The 22,601-nt window shown below is 43.3% G+C and overlaps 1 long non-coding RNA gene across 2 annotated transcripts in view; it reads left to right on the plus strand.

The window, feature by feature from the left end:
* LOC123478590 (uncharacterized) overlaps positions 1 to 22,201 on the plus strand; it is a 36,035-nt gene extending 13,834 nt beyond the window's left edge. For both annotated transcript variants that reach the window (XR_008426275.1, XR_008426276.1), the window contains exons 3-5: positions 386 to 463; positions 943 to 1,053; positions 20,436 to 22,201. This is a non-coding gene — a long non-coding RNA (uncharacterized lncRNA). The remainder of the gene's footprint in view (positions 1 to 385; positions 464 to 942; positions 1,054 to 20,435) is intronic.
* The last annotated feature ends 400 nt before the right edge of the window (positions 22,202 to 22,601 follow it).

A 22,601-nucleotide genomic window follows, 5' to 3' on the forward strand; every position in this document is an offset into this window, starting at 1 on the left:
CTAGGGGGAGGCATGAGGCCATGTTCCCTACAGTCCTCAGAAGGAGCCAACCCTGCTGATATCGTGATCTCAGACTTCTGGCCTCCAGAGCTGTGAGACAATAAGTTCCTGTTGTTTAAGCCCCTCAGTCTGTGGCACTTTGCTATGGCAGCCCTATGAAATGAATACAGTTGTCCCCCTCTATCCATGGGGGTATGTTCCAAGACCCCCAGTGCATGCCTGAAACCACAGATAGTACCAAATCTTATACATACTATGTTTTTTCCTGTACATACCTATGATAAAGGCACAGCAAGATATTAACAACAATAACTAATAATAAAATAAAACAATTATAGCGATGCACTGTAATAAGAGCTATGTGAGTGTGGTCTCTCTCTTTCAGGTTATCTTTGTGTACTGTACTCACCCTTCCTGTGATGATGTGCGATGACACGATGCCTGTGTGCTGAGACCAAGTGAGGTGAGTGATGTGGGCACTGGGATGGAGCATTAGGCTACTATTGACCTTCTCATCAGGTGTCAAAAGGAGGATCATCTGCTTTGGGTGATCCTGGATCATTGAGCATGACGATGTCTATGGTTAGATGTCTGGAGCAGATGATGTCGAAGGCTGGGGAAATTTAATATTTTTGGACTGTGATTGACTGCAGGTAACTGAAACGAGAGAAGGCAATGGATGATGGTGGGGGAGCGGGGAGGGGGCTATTGTGCAATCAAGGAACCTCTCCTGGTTCATTGATGCTTCCTCTCCTGTTTCCTTGATTTCTGAAAATCAGGTTAGAAGAGGGGAGCTGGTTTGTGATGACTCTTCTGCTTTGGCCTTCTTTTGTTCCATTTGTTCTCTTGGTTTCTCCTTCCCTCCCTTGCCTCCTTCCCTTTCTCTTCTTCTCTAGTTTTATCACACTATTATTACTTGTTCATATCTGTCTTCCCCATCAGATTATAGGTTCAGGAAGCTCGGGACCTTCTGTGCTCATTCACTGTCGTGTCCTCATTTCTTGGCTGCTTGGAAGCATTCAATGAATGAACCCGTGAAGGAAAGAGGAAGGGGTGAGTCTTGTCCCCGTGGGCCTGGTTAGAGATACTTTGACAAAGTGTCTGTGCTTATAATAAGCAGGGGCGGTAGAGTCCCCCTTGTGACATCACCAGCTGGCCAGGGTCTCTCCTGGGTCAGGTGGGTGCTATTGCAGAAAACCCTGTGCAAGCTGCTCAAGCATCACTGATGCTCTGGGGGCCCGGCAGGGGTCTGGTGGATAAAGCTCTTTCCTTAGGTCCACTCAGTTCAAACCAGCCCTCGTCCAGTAATAGGCCAAGAAGAGAGGCTCCCCATATTATGTAAGGCAGAGCCAGGAACTGGATTGGGAGAGAACAGTGCAGGGTAGATATTGGGGTACATATTTCTCTTTCTCTTTATTCCTGCCCTACTATGCTTCTGTGTTGTGGGAATGAAAAATGGGGGGAGATTAGAAAGAAACAAAAAAGACTTCTCTTCACCTTTTATTCATAGATTCAATTAATATTTATGTGCTGACTGTGTGCCTGATAAGGTGGTTAGGCCAAGGATGGAGAGGTGAAGAGACCTAATGACCAACCTCAAGGAGCTCACAATCTGGACAGGGAGACAGACAAGTAAACCATCCCAGAACAAGCCTCCCTGCTTGTCATGCACGGCTGTTCTGCTGGGGTCTATGCAGGTGGCAGTAGGTGCAGAGAAGACACACTGGGTGCGGGACTTGGTGGGAGCTCCATGAAGGAGGGGCCATCAGAGAAAGGCCTTAAAGTGTGAACAGGAGTGTGACATGTAAAGAAGGGGAGGGGGTGGGGAATAGGGAAAGCATCATACAAGCAGAGGGAAGAACACCTGGCAAGGTGGGCTTGGGTATGGGGGCAGTGAGAGGCAGCTAATGGGACCTGAGGTCATAGGGAGAGTGTGGCTGGAATGTCTGGAATACCAGGCTTGAGAACTTGGCTTGCTCCTGCGAGTGAGAGGAGTAAATGTAGACTCCACATGTGGGTGCTGGCTATTTTCTGTATGCACCCCTCCCTGCCAGCCCACCCATTCTCTACCCCACTCTGACCCCCATACTCTGCTTCACCCAGGCTCTCTGGCCTTCTGGTTGGAGGGCATTTTCCCCTCCCTGCTCCACATTCTAGGCAGGGGTCCCTTTGTGGCTATAGCTTCTGTCTGATACCCTTTCCTGTGGCTTTAGCTCTCCTTGGCTCTGGTGACAAAGCTTCCTGTCTTTGCCCCTCAGGCTTAGGGAGGTAGAGGCTTCCTGTCCTGCTAGTCCCTGGATGCCTCTCCACCTCTGGCAGGTTCACTTAACCCTGCATTAAACCCTAGAAAACCACTCAGGGTGTTCCCTCTGTTTCTCTCTGGAGGTCTGCCCGATGCAGTAGTCGTGTGGCTTAGTCAGCATTTGGTGAGATGGTGTGGACTGGAGCGAAGAGACACGGAGGCAGGGATGCTGATTAAGACACTGTTAAGCCCTGGCTGGTATAGCTCAGTGGATTTTGAGCACAGGCCTGAGAACCAAAGGGTTGCCGGTTCAATTCCCAGTTAGGGCACATGCCTGGGTTGTGGGCCAGATCCCTAGTAGGAGGCTCATGAGAGGCAACCACACATTGATGTTTCTCTCCCTCTCTTTCTCCCTCCCTTCTCCTCTCTCTCAAAAAAATAAATAAAATATTTTAAAAAAAGACACTGTTAAAAGTCTGGGTGAGGGTTGATGGGTGGCCTCACAGAGGTGGCAGCTGGGATGGAGAGGAGAAGGGGCTAGAGCCAAGAGGCATCTCTGAATTAGAACCTTCAAGTTTTGGTGACACTGGGTAGATGGGGCAAGTGAGAAGGGAAAGATGGACCCCCTGTAAGTACCCTGCTTAGAAGACAGAAAGTGTTGGTCAACAATTGCTGCATAACAAGCCATAAAATTTGATATTTTAGGACCTTGAAATTTTTACTTAACCTCTCTTATCTTGAAAACACTTACGTACTCTCGGTGGGTTATGGTTTTGATTCTAACAGGGCGAACTTGTTACAAATGACAGAAGGTTCACAGAATCAGAGACAAAGATGCAGACAAGGCAGATGACGGTGTTTAATTCACGCTTTCACATGTGTGTAGTCAAACCATCTAGCATGCATTCACCCTTTGGGTAAAACAGTACCTCAGACTTCCTTTAAGAAACCCCCCTTCCCCACCCTCCGCCCTGTGGTCGGGTGGGAGTGAGCCTGCTGTATGAGTCAGCCTATTGGCCAAAGCCACGGTCTGTCTTTAAAACCAGAGCCAATGAGGCTTCAGCTGATGTTTCTAGGCAAGAAGCAGGGGCTCCTCCCCGAGGGGCTTGGACCACGAACCACCATTTCTGTTTTGTCTTCACACGTGGCCTGAGAAGACTTGAGCTCAGGATGGAGATCAAAGCTGAGCTGGGACATGGAGAGAAACCACGTCCTTGTGGTGGTGGAAACCCCAGTCAGGCTGCACCGGAAGCCCGGTCAGCCCCACCGCTAGACTTTTCATGTACGTGAGCTCGAGTTTGGGTTCTGGGCTTTGTTGTTGTTGCCTGCAGCTGAGAGAGAGGTCCTAAATGAAACAATAGTCATCATCAAATTTTGTCTTATATTCGGTTTTTTTTTAAAGAGTGCCCCAGGTGCACAGTGTAATGGGATCAGGTCCCACAATTCTCCACTTAGGGCAGCTTCTCCCACCTCAGGGCCTTGTTTGTAAAACAGTGCCAGTAACACCTGCTTATCATTGTGAAGGAAACTGAGAAAAAAGAAGGATGCACAGCAAAGTGTACTTCAAATTTCAGTTATTGTTACTGTATTATATGCTCCTTGAAGGTAGGGACTGTGGTGTTTTTGTTGTGTTTTGTTTTGCTTTGTTTTATATGTACCACAGATACTGCTAAAGTGCTTCACACAAAGCAGGTGCCCCATAAAACACGTACCCTTTAGTCTGAATCATAGCGAATGCTCTTTGTGCTTATGCTTCCCATACTATAGACGAGGAAAATGGAGTCGCGGGAGCAAAGGAGCAGGCCAGGAGTGCATTTGGGAATCCTGTGCCCTGAACCAGCAGTGAGGCTGTACGTCTCTGAGATGACGAGACGCTGGAGGAGGAGTGTGGTCCCAGGGCAAGCTTTGTCACCAACCTCCTGGGTGACTTTGGGTCTCAGTTACCTCGTCATTCAAAGAGGGTTGATCCTGTCCTGTAAGTGTCCAGGGCTTCTGTGTGCAAGTGCTTTGAAGAGTGCACTGGCTGCATCACACACAGAGATTTAGAGATTCAAGGCTGCCTTCCTTGCAAGTCCTGCTTAGAAGGTGCTGGCTGAGTGATAAAACTGTGGTGCTTCATGGCTCAACACCGCCTTCATCCACATGATTCTCCCCGGCTGTGAGATATTTTAGGCAGGCACCATTTCTCCCTGTGTCTGAGGAAGAAGCTGAGGCATTGAGAAGTTGACTTGCTCAAGGCCATCCAGCTAATGGGGGACTGTGGTGGAACTCACACCCAAGTTTTATGGCTTCCAGTTCAGGCCTGGCACAGGCCTCTGCTCCATCTGTCAGAAAAGCAAGTGTACCTGAGGGACTTGCTCCCAGACGGTGCTCCATACGTGCTGAGGGGTGGGCTCAGCGGAAACCCAGTTGTCAAGGCCATTGCTGTCCTGGCCAATCCGAGATGGGCTTGCTGCAGCCTGGCTGGAGGGGGCGCTGGAGGCCCAAGTTACCCAGTGGTTAGTTGGCTAGCGGTGCATCCCGCATTCCTGGTGGAGGTGGGGATGCTTTAGCAGGATTTGGTGACCAGCTCTTCTGGGTGGTGAGGGGAGGCAGCAGATGTTTTCAGTTTTGCTGGGCTGTGATTAGCTCTTCCGGCCATTGTGCTTACCAGTGACCTGGTCATGAACATGAAGGCAGAGACCAGGATGCTTTTGTAGTAGTCACAGCAACACCCTGTACTTCCCCCGGGCATTCCAAGAGGCTCCTGAGTGAGGTCTCCAGACACCCCCGTCTTCCGCCTCTCCTGGACTCCATCCTCTTCAGGAGGAGGCGGCCACCTTTGTGGTGTGATTTGAGCCGTGGGGGAAGGCCTCTGACCATGCAGCTCTCCCCATGATGGGCAGTCCCCCTTCCAGATGTTATCTCTTGACCACACAAAATATGAATATCACAGTGAATGTTTTCTGACTTAGGCACTGTTTAAGAGCTTTACACACCAATCTTGTCAACAGTTCTGTGAAACAGATGCCATTTTTATCATCTACATCCCATTAATATGAAGGAAACTGAGGCTTAGAGGGGTCCAGAAATGCCCCCAAGGACACATTGGCAGGAAGTGACAGACCCAGGTCTCAGACCTCATGTATCTGATGCAGAAGCCTATTTTCTTCTTTTTTTCTTCTTTTAAAGATTTTATTTATTTGCAGAGAGGGGGGAAGGGAAGGAGAAAGAGAGGGAGAGAAGCATCATTGTGTGGTTGCCTCTCGCGCATCCCCTGCTGGGGCCCCGGCTGCAACCCAGGCATGTGCCCTGACTGGGAATTGGACCAGCAACCCTTTAGTTCACAGGCAGGTGCTCAATCCACTGAGCCACACCAGCCTATGTTTTTAACCACTCCACCACACTGCCCTCTATGTATGCCTAGTACTGTGTGCTTTGGAGGTGGGTAAGGATGAAACAGAGCCATTTATTCATGAATCATTTTTTAATAATAAGCCTTTTATTTTAGAACAATTTTAGATTTGCAGAATTGTTTTGCAGAGATAGTATAGAGGATTTCTGAAGACACTATGTCCTGTTTCCCTATTATTGATAACCTTGCATTAATATGGTTTGTATGACACATTAATGAACCAATGTCAATATAGCATTATTAATAAAGCCCATAGTTTATTCATATTTCTTTTCTTTTTTTAAACCTAATGTCCTTTTCTTGTTCCAGGATCCCTTCCCTGGTACCACATTACATATAATTTCTCCTTAGCCTCCTTGACAATATTGAAGAGTAGTGGTCAGTGATTTTGTAGTAATTGGGATTTGTCTCATGTTTTTCTCATGATTAGGCTGTGGCTATGTGGTTGTAGGTTTTGGGGAGGAAGATCACAGAGGTAGAGTGCCATTATCATTACATATCAAGGGTATATACAATAATATCAGCATGATCTATGACTATTGATGTTGACCTTGATCACCTGGTTGAGGTAGTGTTTGTTCACAGTAAAGTTACTGTCCCTTTCTTCCTTTTTTCTTTTTAAATTCTTAACTTAGGATGTGTTTATTGATTTTTTATTTGAAGGACGGAGGATGAGAGAGAGAGAGAGAGAGAGAGAGAGAGAGAGAGAGATCAATTGGTTGCCTCCTGACCAGGGATCGCAATCTGCAACCTAGGTATGTGTCCTGACTGGGGATCAAACCCACAGTCTCTTGGTGTACAGGATGATGCTCCAACCAACTGAGCCACCTGGCCAGGGCCCCCTTTCTAATTCTGTGCTTAGAAGTTATTTTTTGAGCACTAGAAGGAAAAGAAACTGGTGACTCTCCTAGAAGCAGAGAGGGGAGAGAGAACAGAGCAGGGTGATGGCATGGCCAGGCAGTACAAAAACCATCCAGGTGTTCCCTGGAGAGCCAGGCAAGGGAAGACTTAACCACTTAGCTTGGGCCTTATTTTCATGGATTTCATCTCTCAATGAACTGATGCTGTAATCAGATACAGAGACACACCAATGAAACTGAAAGAAGGCGCGTGCTGTTCAACTTTAAACTCTCATCTATCTCACTGCTGGGCCAGTTTGCCTAAGAGTTCAGGAGAAATGGATATTTGTTACAAATCCTGAAATTATTTTGTAGATTAGCACCATTAGGTTGCATTATACTTTGGGGTGAGTGTTAATTTGGCAATGTAAATATTTAACGTAGATCATAAGTTCTATAACTCTGTAGGGCACTTCTTCATTTTATACCATTCACACTGGTAATCTCAAAAGACAGAAGTGCCCTGGGCCCTCTCACAGGACCCCTGAGAGGTCCTGCCTCCTTCAAGCACCAGGATGCTGGTGAGAGATGAACTGGGGGCCTGAGACTCAGAAGATGAACTGGGAGACATGGAAGGTGAACTGGCCCAGAGCGGAGCTGGACTCTGTGGCCAAGTCATGTGCTTGGATTTGTCTGCTCCAGAGTGTGAGCACAAGTGGTACTGAACTTGGATAGTTGATCTAGGAAGCTTTGGTCCCAATGTTGGGAGTAACCTGGCAAAATGAAGGAATGCTTTGGATTGAAGTGGCATGCGTGGTTTTCAGCAGCTCCTAATGCCTGTCACTGTGGCTGACATAAAACAATTAGAGATAAATATCTTTGGGTATCCAGAGGTCTAGGGGGTTACCTACTAAATGAAAGTACCCCTAGGATATGAAATAATATAATGGGGGGAGTCAATCAGCTTTTTGAAAAGAGTGAAGTCCTGCAAAAGAGGGATGGAAGACAGAAGTGTGCAGAAGGGTGGTGGGCAGGGCTGTGGAGAGCAGGACGGGTGCTGTGGAAGCGAGGCGCCACGGACCTGCACGAGTCTGTGGAAAGTTGCCCTGGTGACACCCTGTTCTAGTTGGGTGACCTCAGATGAGTCACCCCCGCTCATGATTCAGTTTCTCCACTTCTCTGTAACATGGGGACAGTCAGTTAGTCAGGATGGGACCTTTTTCTTGTCCTCCCACCACATACTTTGTGCCTCTACTGTCACTGCCACAGCTGCCATCAGGTGACACACTGTCACATGCAGAAGCCCAGAGGCCTCTGTGTTGAGGGCTTGGCATGGGTTATACCTGATTTAGTTCTCACAGCTCTGGAACATAGGTATTGTTAGTGCCTCCTCCTTACAGATGGGGAAATCGAGCCTAATAGAGGTTAAATAACACACTGACGTCACAGGCCAGGGATGGGTAGGTGCAGGCCCTTCACATCTAGGTCAGTCTGGGTTAGGGGCTGGCAGACGTTTCCTGCATGTGGGTGACGCGTGGCCTCCTGTCCTCTTCTTCCTTTCTCTTTCTTCAACCCTTTAAAAACGTAAAACCATTCTTAGCTAGTGAGCTACATACAAACAGGCTCCTGGCTGGGTTTGGCCTGCAGGCCATGGCTTACTGACCCCTGATAACTGGTAAATAGAGGTGCAAAATGCTGCAAAATGGCACATTTTCCTAGATTTCAGAGGGGATGTAAAACCCACTCAGAATCCTGGGTCTGGGAGGGTGGCAGGTTTCCTGTCTGGTTCAGGCAGATGCTGGCTTTACTGAAGACCTAGTAGAATGTGGGTACCAGGGCCTCTCTGAACCCCTGTACTGATGGGCAGTCAGTTACGCCCTCACACCTGCCCTTCTGTCTGCCCAACCTACTCTGCAAGGCACCCTGTGGCTGCTCACTGGGCTGGGCCTCTCTACCTCCTCACTGTGCTGTTTTGCTCTCTTTTCTCCTGGGACTTCTGTTCTCAGTGGGTAAGGCCAGTCGAGAGGATCCCAAATCAGCTACTTATCCCCAGGCCCTTTTTGCCAGGCTGCCTTAGTGGCTGGTATGGGGTAAAAGGGGCTGAAGCAGGAGGGGCAGAAAAGGATGGGAAGGCTGCCTCCAGAAGGGAGGCAGGTCATGGCCTCGGGAGGAAGCTGGGAAAGCTCTTTGTTGCTAGGGCGTCTCAGAGCTGAGGAGGTTGGGGAAAGGAAGCTCCAGTGTAAACACAGGGCATTCTGCTGGTGTGTATGGGGCCTGCCTTGCGTGTATATCCCACTCTGCCAGTGCCCGTGCGACTGTGCAGAGGCCGCAGGGGAGTGCAGGGGTCCCGGGTTCTAGGCAGCATAGGAAATAGTTAAGCCAGGCTGCACTTGGGTTCAAGTCCTGACACCACCACAGCCCAGCTCTGTGACCTGGGTCCATTTCTTCAACCTCTCAGACATCCACTTTCCTCATCTAGAAAATGGGAATGGAAAGACCTAGCTCAGCAGATGTTTTATAGCTTATAAAGTAACACTAATTATCGAATGCTTCCTACACACTAGGCACTTTTCTAAGGGTCTTCTGTCTATATAGACGGTTGATCCTCATGATTTGTAGATTCATATTTTTGAATGTGCCTACTTGTTAAAATTTACTTGTAACCCCAACATCAACACTCATGGTCATTTGAGAACATGAGCAGAGCGCTGAAAAATATAGTTGCCTGTCGTGCGTGACCCCAGTGGAGGTCAAATGGGGCAATGCTCTGCCTTCTTGCTTCAGCGCTCTTACTGTCCTTTCTATGGTTTATTTGGTGCCACATTTTTCTCATGTTTGGGCTTTTTGTTGGTGATTTCAGTGTTCAAAACGGCCCCCAAGGGTAGTGCTGACATGCTGTCTAGTGTTCCTAAATGGAAGAAAACTGTGATGTCTCCCAGGGAGGAAATACATGTGTTAGATAAGTTTCATTCAGGCATGAGTTACAGTGCTGTTGACTGTGAGTTCAATGTTGATGGATCAACAATATATATTAAATGAAGTGTCTTTAAACAGAAATGCACATAAAACAAGGTTATGTATTGATTGGTTGATGATGATGTGACCATTTGCAAGAATAGCGTATTTCCCCTAGGAGCAATGAATGGTACAGTATTCGCTAAGTCAGTGTTCACAGTGACTTTATAGGACCATCACTACTGTGAATAACCGTATTGGCTCATTTCATCGTTACAAGGACTCTACGACTAGCTAGAGCTCTCGTTATCATCTGTATTTAGTGATGAGGACACAGGGGCATAGAGAGGTTGCCTAATTTGTCCGGGGCCATGCAGCTCTAGGTGGCAGAGCTGGGATCAAAGCCAGATGGCTGCTTGCAAATTAGATAAAGCAACATGCAGAGAGCCTCAGGCAGTGCCTCGCAGGTCATGTGCATTGTCCAGGCTCTGGCATGCAATTTTATGGGTGAACATGTTTCACGTGTTGAAAAATTCTGTACACAAAATGAAAGAATTTGAGCTGGGCTCTATCCTGAGAGGCTCACGCAGGGAGCAGGAACTTGGCATGTGGGTCAGACCAAACTGCTTTGGATACCCATGTGGCAGAACTGTTACTTGTCCCCCACATTCTCCTTCCCTTCTTGCACAGTCATTGGATCAATGGGACAATCTCCCAGAACAAAGCCTCTATTTCCTAGGCTCCTTTACTGCCACCATGGCCATTCTGCCAAGCTCTGGCCACTGGAAGAGTGAGTATAATTTCTGGGTATGTCCTTAAAGGATAGGGCTCTGCCACCTATACACCACCTCCCCCTCCCTTCCTTCTTCTGGCCAGAGCACGGATGTAGTGATAAGCTGTCTGAGACCTTGTGATATGGCCAGCCCCTAGGGATGTCAGAGCAAAAATAAATGGTGCCTCGTTTCTACCATATGGAGATGCTGTAGCAACCTAGACTACTCATGTCCACAGTAGTACCTGAGGAAGAAATGCTCTCTATCCCATTGACATCATGGTTATTTGGGTTACCTATTACAGCCATCAAATGTATAGCCTAACCACGTGACGGTGAACCCAACGATGAAGGAAAAGTGGTAAACCAAGTTCTCAACGGGCTAGTTGATAACACATTGCTTTTGTTCAAGGATGGGAGTTGAGCCCTGGCTGGTGTGGCTCAGTGGATTGAGTGTTGGCCTGTGAACCAAAGAGTTGCCAGTTCGATTCCCAATCAGAGCACATGCCTGGGTTGTGCGCCAGGTTCCTGGTTGGGAGCATGTGAAAGGCAACTGGTTGATATATCTCTCACACATCGATGTTCCTCTCCCTCTCTCTCTCCCTCCCTTCTTATCTCTCTAAAAATAAATAAAATATTAAAAAAGAAAGAATAGGAGTTGAGGCTGTGAAGATGGGATGGCAGGTGGCTATGAGAATTTTCTTGAGAAGGACCGGCAAGCCAACAGCCCTCTCTGGGTCAGTCTGGGGAAACTTGATGGGGGAAGCAGGACTTTGGGTATATTAATGACATGAGTACTCTCTCCTCTACTTATTCATCCCTTGACTTCCTCTCTCCTTAATCGTTCGCCAGGCACTGTACCCATTCTCTATACCTGGGAGTACAGTGAGGAGGAAGAAGACACAGGTCCTGCATTCATGGCACGATGTAATACAGATTTAGGCTAAGTCACAACCTCAGGCCATCCTTGATCCTTCTCAATCTCTCATACCCCATGAAGAATTCATTAGCATGTCTTGTCAGATCTACTTCCAAACTATACGCAGAATCCCCCTTCTGCTCTTATACTTGTCTACTGCAACCCTCTCTTGCCTAAACCTTGCTGTTGGAGTCTGCTGGTGTGCCTGCTGTCCACTTCCAGGCCTGGCTGTTTGTTTACCTTTGGCGGTCTTGGGGTTTTCTTGCTGAATAGTTCTTGCTGAACTCCAGAGCAGGAGTTAAGTAAATACTGACTCCCAGATACGGGAACCAGAATCATACAGGAAAGGTGGAAGGGAGCCAGAGGACCAGTCCTGGGCTTTCCCTGCCAGGGGCCCCCAGAAGTGCACACCCAACTCATTCCTTCCCAGCTCCTATGGGAAGTGAAGTGGCTCCTCCTGTGTTTTCCAGTAGAAACTCCTCTTGGTTCTTCAGTGTTCGTTTGTTTATATAGTTGGCAAACATTTATTAAGCTACATGCCATTAACAAGCTAGGAATACAGAAAAACTTAGTGTGGCAAAATTTTGCATTCATTGTTCATAGCCTCCCTGTTCTGCACTCTTTCCTCCTCTCACTCTTAAAACTTTTCCCTTATCAGTGCCCTGGACCCGTGCTACATGCTTGGGAGCAGGGGCGTGCTGGGAATTTTTAACAACTAGCTTGCTGGGAAAAAAATCCCTGATCTGTAGTTGATGTTCATGGTGTAAATACTCCTACCATGGCTACACATGGCAACATTTTCTGCTACCAGTGTGATGTTCCTGAATGCAAAATTGGGAAGAGTTTACGCAGTAGCACACCATTATATAGTATTTCCACCACACAGATACAACAGTCTGTATGTAGAACCTCAAGAGTATAGATAATAGTAAAATGCAAAATAATTAGGAAATAATGAGTTTTGAGTATTTATTATCCATTTTATTTATTTATTTTTAAAAGATTTTATTTATTTTTAGAGAGAGGGGAAGGGAGGGAGAAAGAGAGGGAGAGAAAGATCGATGTGAGAGAGAAGCATCTATTGGTTGCCTCTCGTACGTGTCCTGACCAGGACTGAACCTGCCACCCAGGCATGTGCCCTGACCAGGAATCAAACTGGCAACCTTTTGCTTTGGGGAACAACCCCCAAGCAACTGAACCACACTGGTCAGGTCTATTTTCTGTTTTAAATATAATTTATTTAATTATAAGTGTATATAACTTAATTTTAAATATTGACTGTATTAACTGATCCACAAAACTGAAAATGTAACAATCAGCTCTTGCAAGCCAGTATGAGCTCGTTCCAGCTTATCATGCCTAGGAGCTTGTCAGAGATGCAAAATTCTTGGCCCCACTCCAGAGCTATTGAATCTGAATATTAACCTTTTTTAAGAAATTATTTTATTGATTATGCTATTACATTCGTCCTGACTTTTCCCCTTTGTCCCCCTCCACACAGCAACCCGGTCCCTCAGTCAATCCCCCCACCATTGTTCATGTCCATAGGTCATGTGTATAGGTTCTTTCGCTACTCCATTTCCTATACTGTACTTTATATCTCCATGGCTATTCTCTAACTACCACTTTGTATTTTTTAAAAAATTATTTATTTATTTATATTTTATTGCTGTTCAGTTACAATTGTCTGCATTTTCTCCCCTCCCCCCTACCCCACTCCAGACAAACCCACCTCCCTCCCCTGCCTCCACCCTCCCCCTTGGTTTTGTCCTTGTGTCCTTTATAGTAGTTCCTGAAAACCCCTGTCCCCACTATCCCCTCCCCACTCGCCTCTGGTTATTGTTAGATTGCTCTTAACTTCAATGTCTCTGGTTATATTTAGTTTGCTTTTTTCTTTTGTTGATTATGTTCCAGTTAAAGGTGAGATCATATGGTATTTGTCCCTCACCACCTAGCTTACCAATTTGTATTTCTTAATTCCTTTACCTCTTCACCCATTCCCCCATACCCCTTCCCATCTGGCAACCATCAAAATGTTCTGTGTATCCATGATTTTGTCTCTGTTCTTCTTGTTTGCTTAGTTTGTTTTTTAGATTCAATTGTTGATTTTTGTATTTTTTGCTATTTTGTTGTTCATAGTTTTGATCTTCTTTTTCTTAAATAAGTCCCTTTACCATCTCTTGTAATAGTGGTTTGGCGATGATAAACTCCTTTAGTTTTTTCTTGTCTGGGAAGCTCTTTATCTGCCCTTTGATTCTAAATAATATCTTTGCTGGGTAGAACAATCTTGGCTGTAGGACCCTGCTTTTCATGGCTTTGAATATTTCTTACCAATCCCTTCTTGCCTGCAAAGTTTCTTTTGAGAAATCAGCTGACAGTCTTATGGGAACTCCCCTGTAGGTAACTAACAGTTTTTCTCTTGCTGCTTTTAAGCTTCTCTCTTGATCTTTAACTTTTGGCATTTTAATTATGATGTGTCTTGAAGTGGGCCTCTTTGCATTCATCTTCTCTGGTACTGTCTGTGCTTCCTGGACTTGAGTGTGTATTTCCTTCACCAAGTTAAGGAAGTTTTCTTTCACTATTTTTTCAGATAGATTTCCAATTTCTTGTTCTTTCTCTTCTTTTCTGGTACCCCTTTGATGTAAATGTTGGGCCTCTTGAAATTGTCCCAGAGGCTGCTTATAGTATCCTCATTTTTTTGGATTCTTTTTCTTCTTGTTGTCTGCATGGTTGTTTTTTGCTTCCTTATGTTACAAATCATTGATTTGATTCTTGGCTTCGTCCACTCTACTGTTATTTCCCTGTAAATTTTTCTTTATTTCAATTATGTATCCTTTGTTTCTGACTGGATCTTTTTTAAGCTGTTGAGTTCCTCACTAAGTTCCTTGAGCATCCTTACAACCAGTGGTTTGAACTCTGTATCTATGGATTGCTTATTTTCATTTTGTTTAGCTCTTTTTCTGGAGTTTTGATCTGTTTTTTCATTTGGGCCATGTTTCTTTGTCTTCTTGTTTTGGCAGCCTCCCTGTGTTTGTTTCTATATATTAGGTAGAGCTGCTTTGACTCTATGTCTTGGTAGTAATGTACTAGGTGTCCTGTAGGGTCCAGTGGCACAGCCTCCCCTTTCACCCAAGCTGGGTGCTCAAGGTGTGCTCTTCACGTGGGCTGAGTACACCCTCATCTTGTAGTTGAACCTTGGTTACTGTTGGCAGATCAATGGGAGGGATTTACCCAGGACAGTCAGTTGCAAGGTTTGGCTGTGATCACTGACCACCAACCTCCTCTCTCTGTGGAGGATCCACTGTGCAGGGGCAGGGTGGTGGTGCTCTGACATGGTCTGTAGATGTCCACTGGGTATGTTGGCCCTGTGGTTTCCTGGGTGGTGCAGGCCAAGGTCAGTCCCCACCTGTGTTTTGTGTGGGGCACCCTGCCTGAGCTGTAAAGCAATCTGAAATGGCTGCTACTTGTGCTGGGCTTGAAGATTCGCAGGCAAAGCCAAGCTGTGAATCTAGGCTGGCTGCTGCTAGTGGATGTGGGGGCTCACTGAGGCCAACTGTTGCTCATTAGATAGGATTTAGGAAGTTGTGAAACAAGAGCCAAACCAGCCATTCACATGGAAAAGCAGTGTGGGTGGGCCTATAAATTGAGTGGGGTGGAGTCTCTGGTGATTTCCAAGGCAGGTCAAAGAGTGTTAGCCCCATTGATGGGGTCTCAGCTATGGTACTAGTTTGCTGGCCCTGTGTCGGGGAGAGGTTTTAGATAAGGGACAATGGCCTCTGCCCACCTTGATGCCAGACACTTCAGTTCCTCCCTTTATGTCCCTGGTGCCTTTCAAGCTGCTACCCCAGTGCTAGAGCTCAGAGGGAGTGAGTCTGAGTAGGTAAGTCTGTGTGTGCGATCTTTAAGAGGAACTGCTTGGGGCTCCAGAAATTTCTTCCACTGACTCTGGCACTGGAGTAGCACTGGAACCCTGGGCTGGGGGGCCTGGTGTGGGGCTGGGACTCCTCTCTCCCAAGATATCTTTCCTGAATTTTTATCCACCACACATGGGTGAGGGACTGGCTCATTCCACATCTATGCACCTCCTACCAGTCTGGATGGATGTAGTTTCTTTAATTATGTAGTTGTCAGACTTCCATTCAACTTGATTTCTGATGGTTCTGAGTGACTGTTGTTCTATATTTTAGTTGTAATTTTGATGTGGTTGTATGAAGAGGCAAGTCATGTCTGTCTGTGCTGCCATCTTGACCAGAAGTCCCTGAATATGAATCCTAACAATTTTAACAATATCCTCAGGTAATTTGTATATACACTAGAGTTTGAGAAGTGTGGCCCTTGAGGTAACCACTGTGTATAATTTTGTTTATGTCTTTTAGATCTTTTTCACAACACAGATGCATATAAATTTTATGGTATTTTTCTGGCTTTATCTTTAAACAATTAAAAAAATAGATGTTATTTCTTTTAGAGCAGTTTTAGGTTCACAGCAAATGTGAACAGAAGGCTCAGAAGTTTCCCATGTACCCTCTGTCCCCACACATGCCTAGTCTACCCCAATATTAACATCCCTCAGCAGAGTGGTACAGTTGTTACAACTGATAAACCTATATTGACACATCATTATCACCCAGAGCCCTTAATTTACATTAGGACTCATTCTGGGTACTGTATATTCTGTGGGTTTGGACAAATTTATAATGACATATCTTTACCATTATAGTATCATGAAGAGTAGTTTCACTGCTCTAAATGCATGCTTATAACTTTTTGTTTTGCTTTGTTTTTTAATAAAAATAGAATCACACTGTAAATGTTTTGCAAGTTTATTTTTCCACTTAATAATATGTCTGATAGCTTTCCATGTCATCTATATATAGAGAACTAGTTACTTTTAATGTCTCCACAGTATTTTAGGGCATGGATAAATAATGATTTAAAAAATCATCTCTCTGAATGGACATGTTATTTTCCCCTTTTGCTTCAAGAAACCTCATAATTAAAAAATTTGCCCCTTAAATTTTAATTCCTTTATCAAAATCTATCTTTAAGAAGTCCTGAAAATTTATACTGAAGAGGTAGAGGCTGACAGTAGTTCAAAGTGTCTTCCTTCCCCAGATTTAAAAGTTCAAATTTTGTCAGTTTATTGGGATATTTAAGCATAAGGTTCTAAGGAAGCTGATAGGTGATAAGAAAAAACAATTATGAGATATTCTAAATTGAATTACAGCTTCTGGAGAGTGAGAGAAAGAGATAGAACTGTTTGTCTGTGGGCCAGCTACCAAAAGAGTTGGCACATTCCTGTTTTGCCTCCTGAAATTTTGGATTAATTTTCAGGTGGCTGTTTCCACGGATTGTTTCAGCCAGGCACCATCTAACTCCAGGAGCTCTGGCTTTCTGGACCGCTGCCCACAGCCACTCCACAGGAGTAGACAGTTCTTTATGTGGACTCTGCTATCCCAGAGCTGGCTGCACTTCACCTTCTCCCACCCCTTTGCCTAAAGCTCATGTAAACTCTGTCGACTACCTCTCTCTTTCCCCTTCCCCCTACTGATGTATAAAAACACTTGCAGTACTCTGGGATGATGGACATGCTGTCTTTTCCACCTAGCCATGCTGCTGGTAGTTTATTCTCTGGGCCCCAAGACCGGTTTTTTGGCTAGCATTTTGGTTCAATAAAATCTTACATATAAAAAGACTTTAGTCATGAGAGTTAAAGGTTTTTAGTTTAACATCAGAAATAATAAAAATGCTACATATAGCCCCAACCTTAAAATGTTGACAGCCTAACAAAGGGAATGCAATCTGTGGACGTACACAGCGATCATAAAATGAGGGAGAACATATACTCTGTTCTGTTTCTATCCACAGAACACTTCTGATACCAAATATGTGGGTGTCTCCCCCTGTAAACCAATTCTCTGTCACCAGCCGAGTGTTCTATAATTTAATTCAATCCCGACACTGTGTGACTGGAGTTAGCATCAGATCCCATAAGTTAAAGGGCTCGCCCCACAAGATTGCCCCTGCTGCAGATGACAATCGCGAGCCTTAGGCCTCCTGTACTTCTGACCGAGGGATTATAAATTGGAGGTTCCAATGACCTCCTTTCTCTGGTTTGATAATTTGCTGGAATGGCTCACAGAATTCAGGAGAACACTTTATTTTTTACCATTTTATTATAAAAGATACAATTCAAGAACAGCCAATGGAATAGATACATAGGGCAAGGTATGGTGGAGCTTCTATGCCTTCTACAACTTGATGTGTTCACCAACCTGGAAGTTCTCTGAACTCCATTGTTTAAGGTGTTCATAGATGTTCTATTACATAGACGTGATTGATTAAATCACTGGTTACTGGCAATCAAGCTCAATCTCTAGCCCCTCTCCCATCCCTGGGGGTGGGGGTAGGGATGAGACTGGAAGTTCCAAACCTCTAAATCATGCCTTAGTCTTTCTAGAATCACTCGTCATCATGCAGCTGTGTAGGGGTCCCTGCATACCAGCTAATGAATATCTCAGTTCCATACAAAAAGATGCTTTCCTCACTTTGGAGATTCCCAGGGTCTTAGAAGCTCTTGTGTCAGGAACCAAGGACTAAGACAAATATTGTAACAAAAGATGTTCCTGTCACCCCATCACTCAGGAAATTACAATAATTTTAGGAGCTTCTTGCCAGGAGCTGCTGACAAGACCAAATATGTATTTCTGATTATATCAGTACATAGAGACAGGACAGTTACAAACAGCTTTGGTGCTATAAGATCATTGAATGTAGGGAAGAACAACCTTAACTAATGTTAACCAGAAACTGGTAACATTAGAGGCATTAACCAGAAGTGGGGAGGTGCTCGCTTGTCCAGGGCCTCAAATGGCACCACTAGACAGATGAGATGATACTGTCAGCCTGAGCCTCGTGGTTGGTGGAGGTGGGGATGGGATGAGAGGAGAGCCCCAGAGGCCAGGGAGTATTTTACTAGGTGTAGTGGGTACCCTTTTCTTCACAATTATCCTAAAGTGAGATTCCCACTCACTCCCACTCTTTTTTCATCTCCAGGTCTAGTCGCTGTATCCTTTGTTTCCAGGAACCCTGGTCCCCAAAGATGCTAAACATTCTATGATTTGGTTTCTGCCTGAGGTTCAGCTGGACCTGAAAGGCTTTAGCTTTCAGGTCCCTCTGCTCTGGCAGGAATCCAGTTGTGATTATTCTCAGGATGCATACCAGAGCTGGTGTGGCCCCAAGCCTCGCCTGCATGGTTGGCCTTGGTGCTACACATCATCCCTCACGTCTGCCCTCTTGGCTCCTGGCACACTGCCAGTTGGCCCATGAACCCTGAATCTCTATCAGTGAGCTGTGTGGCGCTGAGCAGGCTACTATCCACTCTAATTCCCAGGGTACAGACTGTCCCTCCACCCTCTGGCTTGATTCGCCTTCACATCCTGCCAATTCAGGCTTCCAGCCCAATCTAGTAGCCCAAGTAAAATTTGGCTGGAACTTTTCACTTCACAAAAGTAAGTCTTTCACCTTCTGTAACAAGGGCCTTATCTATTTCTTAGGGATGGGGTGTCTGTTCCCTTGGAAGGAATTTTTTTTTCTTTTAAAACTTTATGTATAAAATAATAAATGTAAAATACATGTTTTGAAACTTACAAACAAAATGAACATCTGTGAACACATTGCCTCATCCAAGAATTAGAATATGGTTGTATCTGCCCGTGTGTCTCTTCCCTGTTCCATATGCCTGCCTCCCCCCAAGAGGCATTTACTATCCTGGGCTTCGTGTTTATTATTTCCCTGCTTTTAAGAGTAGCATATACACACACACACACACACGTATATATGTTGCTTGTTTTTAAGCCTTATGAAAATGGTGTGATACTGTGTGTAGAATTTTTTCTGTTACAAATAACATACTATGATCATTCTTACATATCCTGGTGCCCATGGATTGTAGGGCATGTCAATGTTTAAATTCACAAGATAATTCCAAATGGTGTCCAAAGTGATTGTGCTAATTTACATGGTTCTGATATTGAATGGAAATATTCACACTATAGCTTGCAAATTATTTAGGTATAATTAATGTCTTCTAATAATATTTTATCATTTTCCCTTACATGTATTGAGCATTTTTTGTTTGTCTGTTGTTATATACTTACAGTTCTGAGTTACGTTAAATGAGTTTCTTTTTTTACAGTTATATTTTCTGTTGCTGGTGTATGTAAATACAGTAGATTTTAAAATATTGATCTTATATTTGTTACCTTGCAAAAATTTCTGTTACATTCTATAGATACTTTTAGGACAATTATTTCATGTTATTAATGATAGTTTTGTTTATTTTTTATCTTTATGACTTTATTTTTCTTGTCTCATTGCATTTGCCAGGATTTCCAATGTAGTTTAAGCAGAGGTGGTAAGAGTGGGCATGGTATCTGATTTTTCATTTTAAAGGGAATGATCTTATATTTCTTTATTAGAATAATGTGTCTCATAGGTTTTGTTAGTTAATCTTAGGTAGATAAAGAGTTTTTTCTATTCCCAATTTGCTAAAATGTTTTATGATGAGTAAATTTGTCAAATGCTTTTTCTGCATCTATTGAGAGGCTCTTATTTATTTATTTATTTATTTAAATTGAGGTATAGTTGACATACATTATATTAGTTTAGGTGTACAATATTTGTATATATTACAAAGTCATAACCACAGTAAGTCTAGTTAACATGCATCACCATGGGCAGTTACAGAATTTTTTCTTGTTATGGGAACTTTTAAGATTTACTGCCTTAGTAAGTTATTTAAAATGCAATACAGTATTATTAACTATAGTAACCATGCTATACATTACATTTTCATGACTTACTTATTTTATAACTTGGAGTTTGTACCTTTTGACAATTTTCACCCATTTCTTCCATCCCCTACTCCCTACCTCTGTCAACCACCAATCTGCTTTCTGTACCAATGAGCTTGTTTTATTTTTATTTACTTGTTTTGTTTTTTGATTCTACATACAAGTAAGATTATACATACACTATTTGTCTTTCTCTGATTTTTTTCACTTAGCATAATATCTTCAAGGTGCATCTATGTTGTCGCAATGGCAAGATTTTACTCTTTTCCTGGATGAATAATATTCCATTATATATACGCAGTATTTTATATGTCATATATTATATATATCACATTATCTTTATCCATTCATCCATTGATGCACACTTAGGTTGTTTGTATATTTTTGCTATTGTAAATAATGCCGCAATGAGCATGGGGGTGCTTATATCTTTTTGAGTTAGTGTTTTATTTTTTTCAGATAAATACCCAAAAATGAAATTGCTGGATCACATGGTAGTTCTACTTTTAATTTTTTGAGGAACATCCATACAGCTTTCCACAGTAATTGCACCAATTTATTGCACATTACAAAAGGTCTGAAGAGACATTTTTCCAAAGAAGACATGCAGATGGACAGCGGGTACATGAAAAGATGCTCATCATCACTAATCATCAGGGAAATGCAAATCAAGACCACCATGAGACATCACCTCACACCTATCAGAATGGCTATTATAAAAAAGACAAGAAACGACAAGTGTTGGTGAGGATATGGAGAAAAGGGGAACCCTTGCGCATGGTTGGTGGGAATTTAAATTGGCACAGCCACTATGGAGATGCACGTATTTTTATCCTTTAATTTGTTAGTGTGTGGTACATCATAATGATTGATTTTCTAATGTTAAAGTACTCCTGAATTTCTGGTATAAATGATACTCAGTCATAATGTATTATCTTTTTATGTACTGTTGGATTCAGTTGTTAATATTTTGTTTAGAACTTTTTACTTTTACTTTTTACTCTATCATCGTGAGCAAGTCTAGCCAGCAATTTTCTTTTCTTATACTTTGCATGTTTGGTTTTGGCATCAAGGTTATATTGGACTCATAGTCTGAATTAGGAATGATTTTCTGTGACAGTCGGCTGATGCTTCTCTAATAGTTACTTTGGCCTTCTTTCTTTAACAACAGAACTGTAATATTTAGCTAGACACGTAGCTAAGGATTATATTTTCAGTCCATCATAGTCTTCTAAGTGATTAAGTTTTGGCCAGTATCCCTTCATCAGCACCATAGCAAGCCAATTCTTTCTGGTTCTGACTCCTGAGATTTATTTGCTTTTAATGGTGAAAGTTTTATTAAACTAAAAAATATGATCGAGTATATAGACTTTTGTTACTGATTGATTTTTTAGAGAGAGGAAGAGGGGGGGAGGAGAGAGATAGAGATAGATATAGAGATAGAGATAGAGACAGGGGTGGGGAGGAAGAGAAAGAGAAACATCAGTTTGTTGTTCCACTCATTCATTGGTTGATTCTTATATGTGCCCTGACTGGGGATCAAACCTGCAACCCTGGTGTTTTGGGACAACACTCTTAACCCACTGAGCAACCTAGCCAGGGCTAGGGCCTATAGACTTCTTAATAAATATATATATATATATTTAATATATTGCGGTAAGATTAGAGAAATATCTTTATTGCTTCTTGATCTACATTTGCAGCTTCTCTAGATACATTAACGTAGTAGAAAAATGTCACCTCCTGAAGTCCCTAAACCAGCCACTTTTTGAAGGAAAGGATGTCAATATGAAACATTTTCAGCTTTTAAAAAATCTTTAAAGACTTTTTCTTCAATTGTAAGAAAGTTTGCTCTTAAACCATATGAACCAACATGACTTCCATGTTGAACTAATGGTATTCCAAATTTAATGTGCTTTGTAGTGTAATAGACTGAACTTTACATTTTTCATGACGATTTCTCTTTTGACCCATGAGTTAACGGTGTGCTTAAGTTTTTCCAAGTATATGAGAGTTAAAAAATAATTATATTTTACTTACTTCTTATTAATTGCATTATACTGGGAAACACATTGCTATTGATTCTTTGAAATTTGTTGTGGCTTGTTTTGTGGTTTAGTACTTGGTCAACTTTTATAAATGTCCCAAGTGTGCCATCCCTATGTTTGGATTCTCTATATGAATTCTATATATGTCCAATAAATAAAACTTATTAACTGTTCAAATTTTCTGACTTTTCAATTTTTTGTGTCCTTGATGTAATAATAACGGAGGTGTGTTGACATCTCCCAGTACAATGATGAATTTGTCAGTTTCTCCCTGAGTGCTATCAATTTTTTGTTTTATATGTTTTGGACCTATTTTATTAAGTTTATAATAATCATACCTTCTTAGTAAATAAAATGTTTAAGAACATTATTTAACCTCATTTTCTATTTATAATAATGCCTGTTTCATAAGTCTATTATGTCTGATGTTAATAAAGCCACCCCAACTTTACTTCAGACATTTCCATGTCCTTGTGCTTTAGGTAGGTCTCTCGTAAACATGATAGAACTGTGTAGGATCCAGCTTCCTAGAGAGATGGATCATGTCTCCCAGAGCCACATCCTGTGTAGTCCACTC

Source organism: Desmodus rotundus, chromosome 3, assembly GCF_022682495.2.
Source record: "Desmodus rotundus isolate HL8 chromosome 3, HLdesRot8A.1, whole genome shotgun sequence".
Lineage (NCBI taxonomy): Eukaryota > Metazoa > Chordata > Mammalia > Chiroptera > Phyllostomidae > Desmodus > Desmodus rotundus.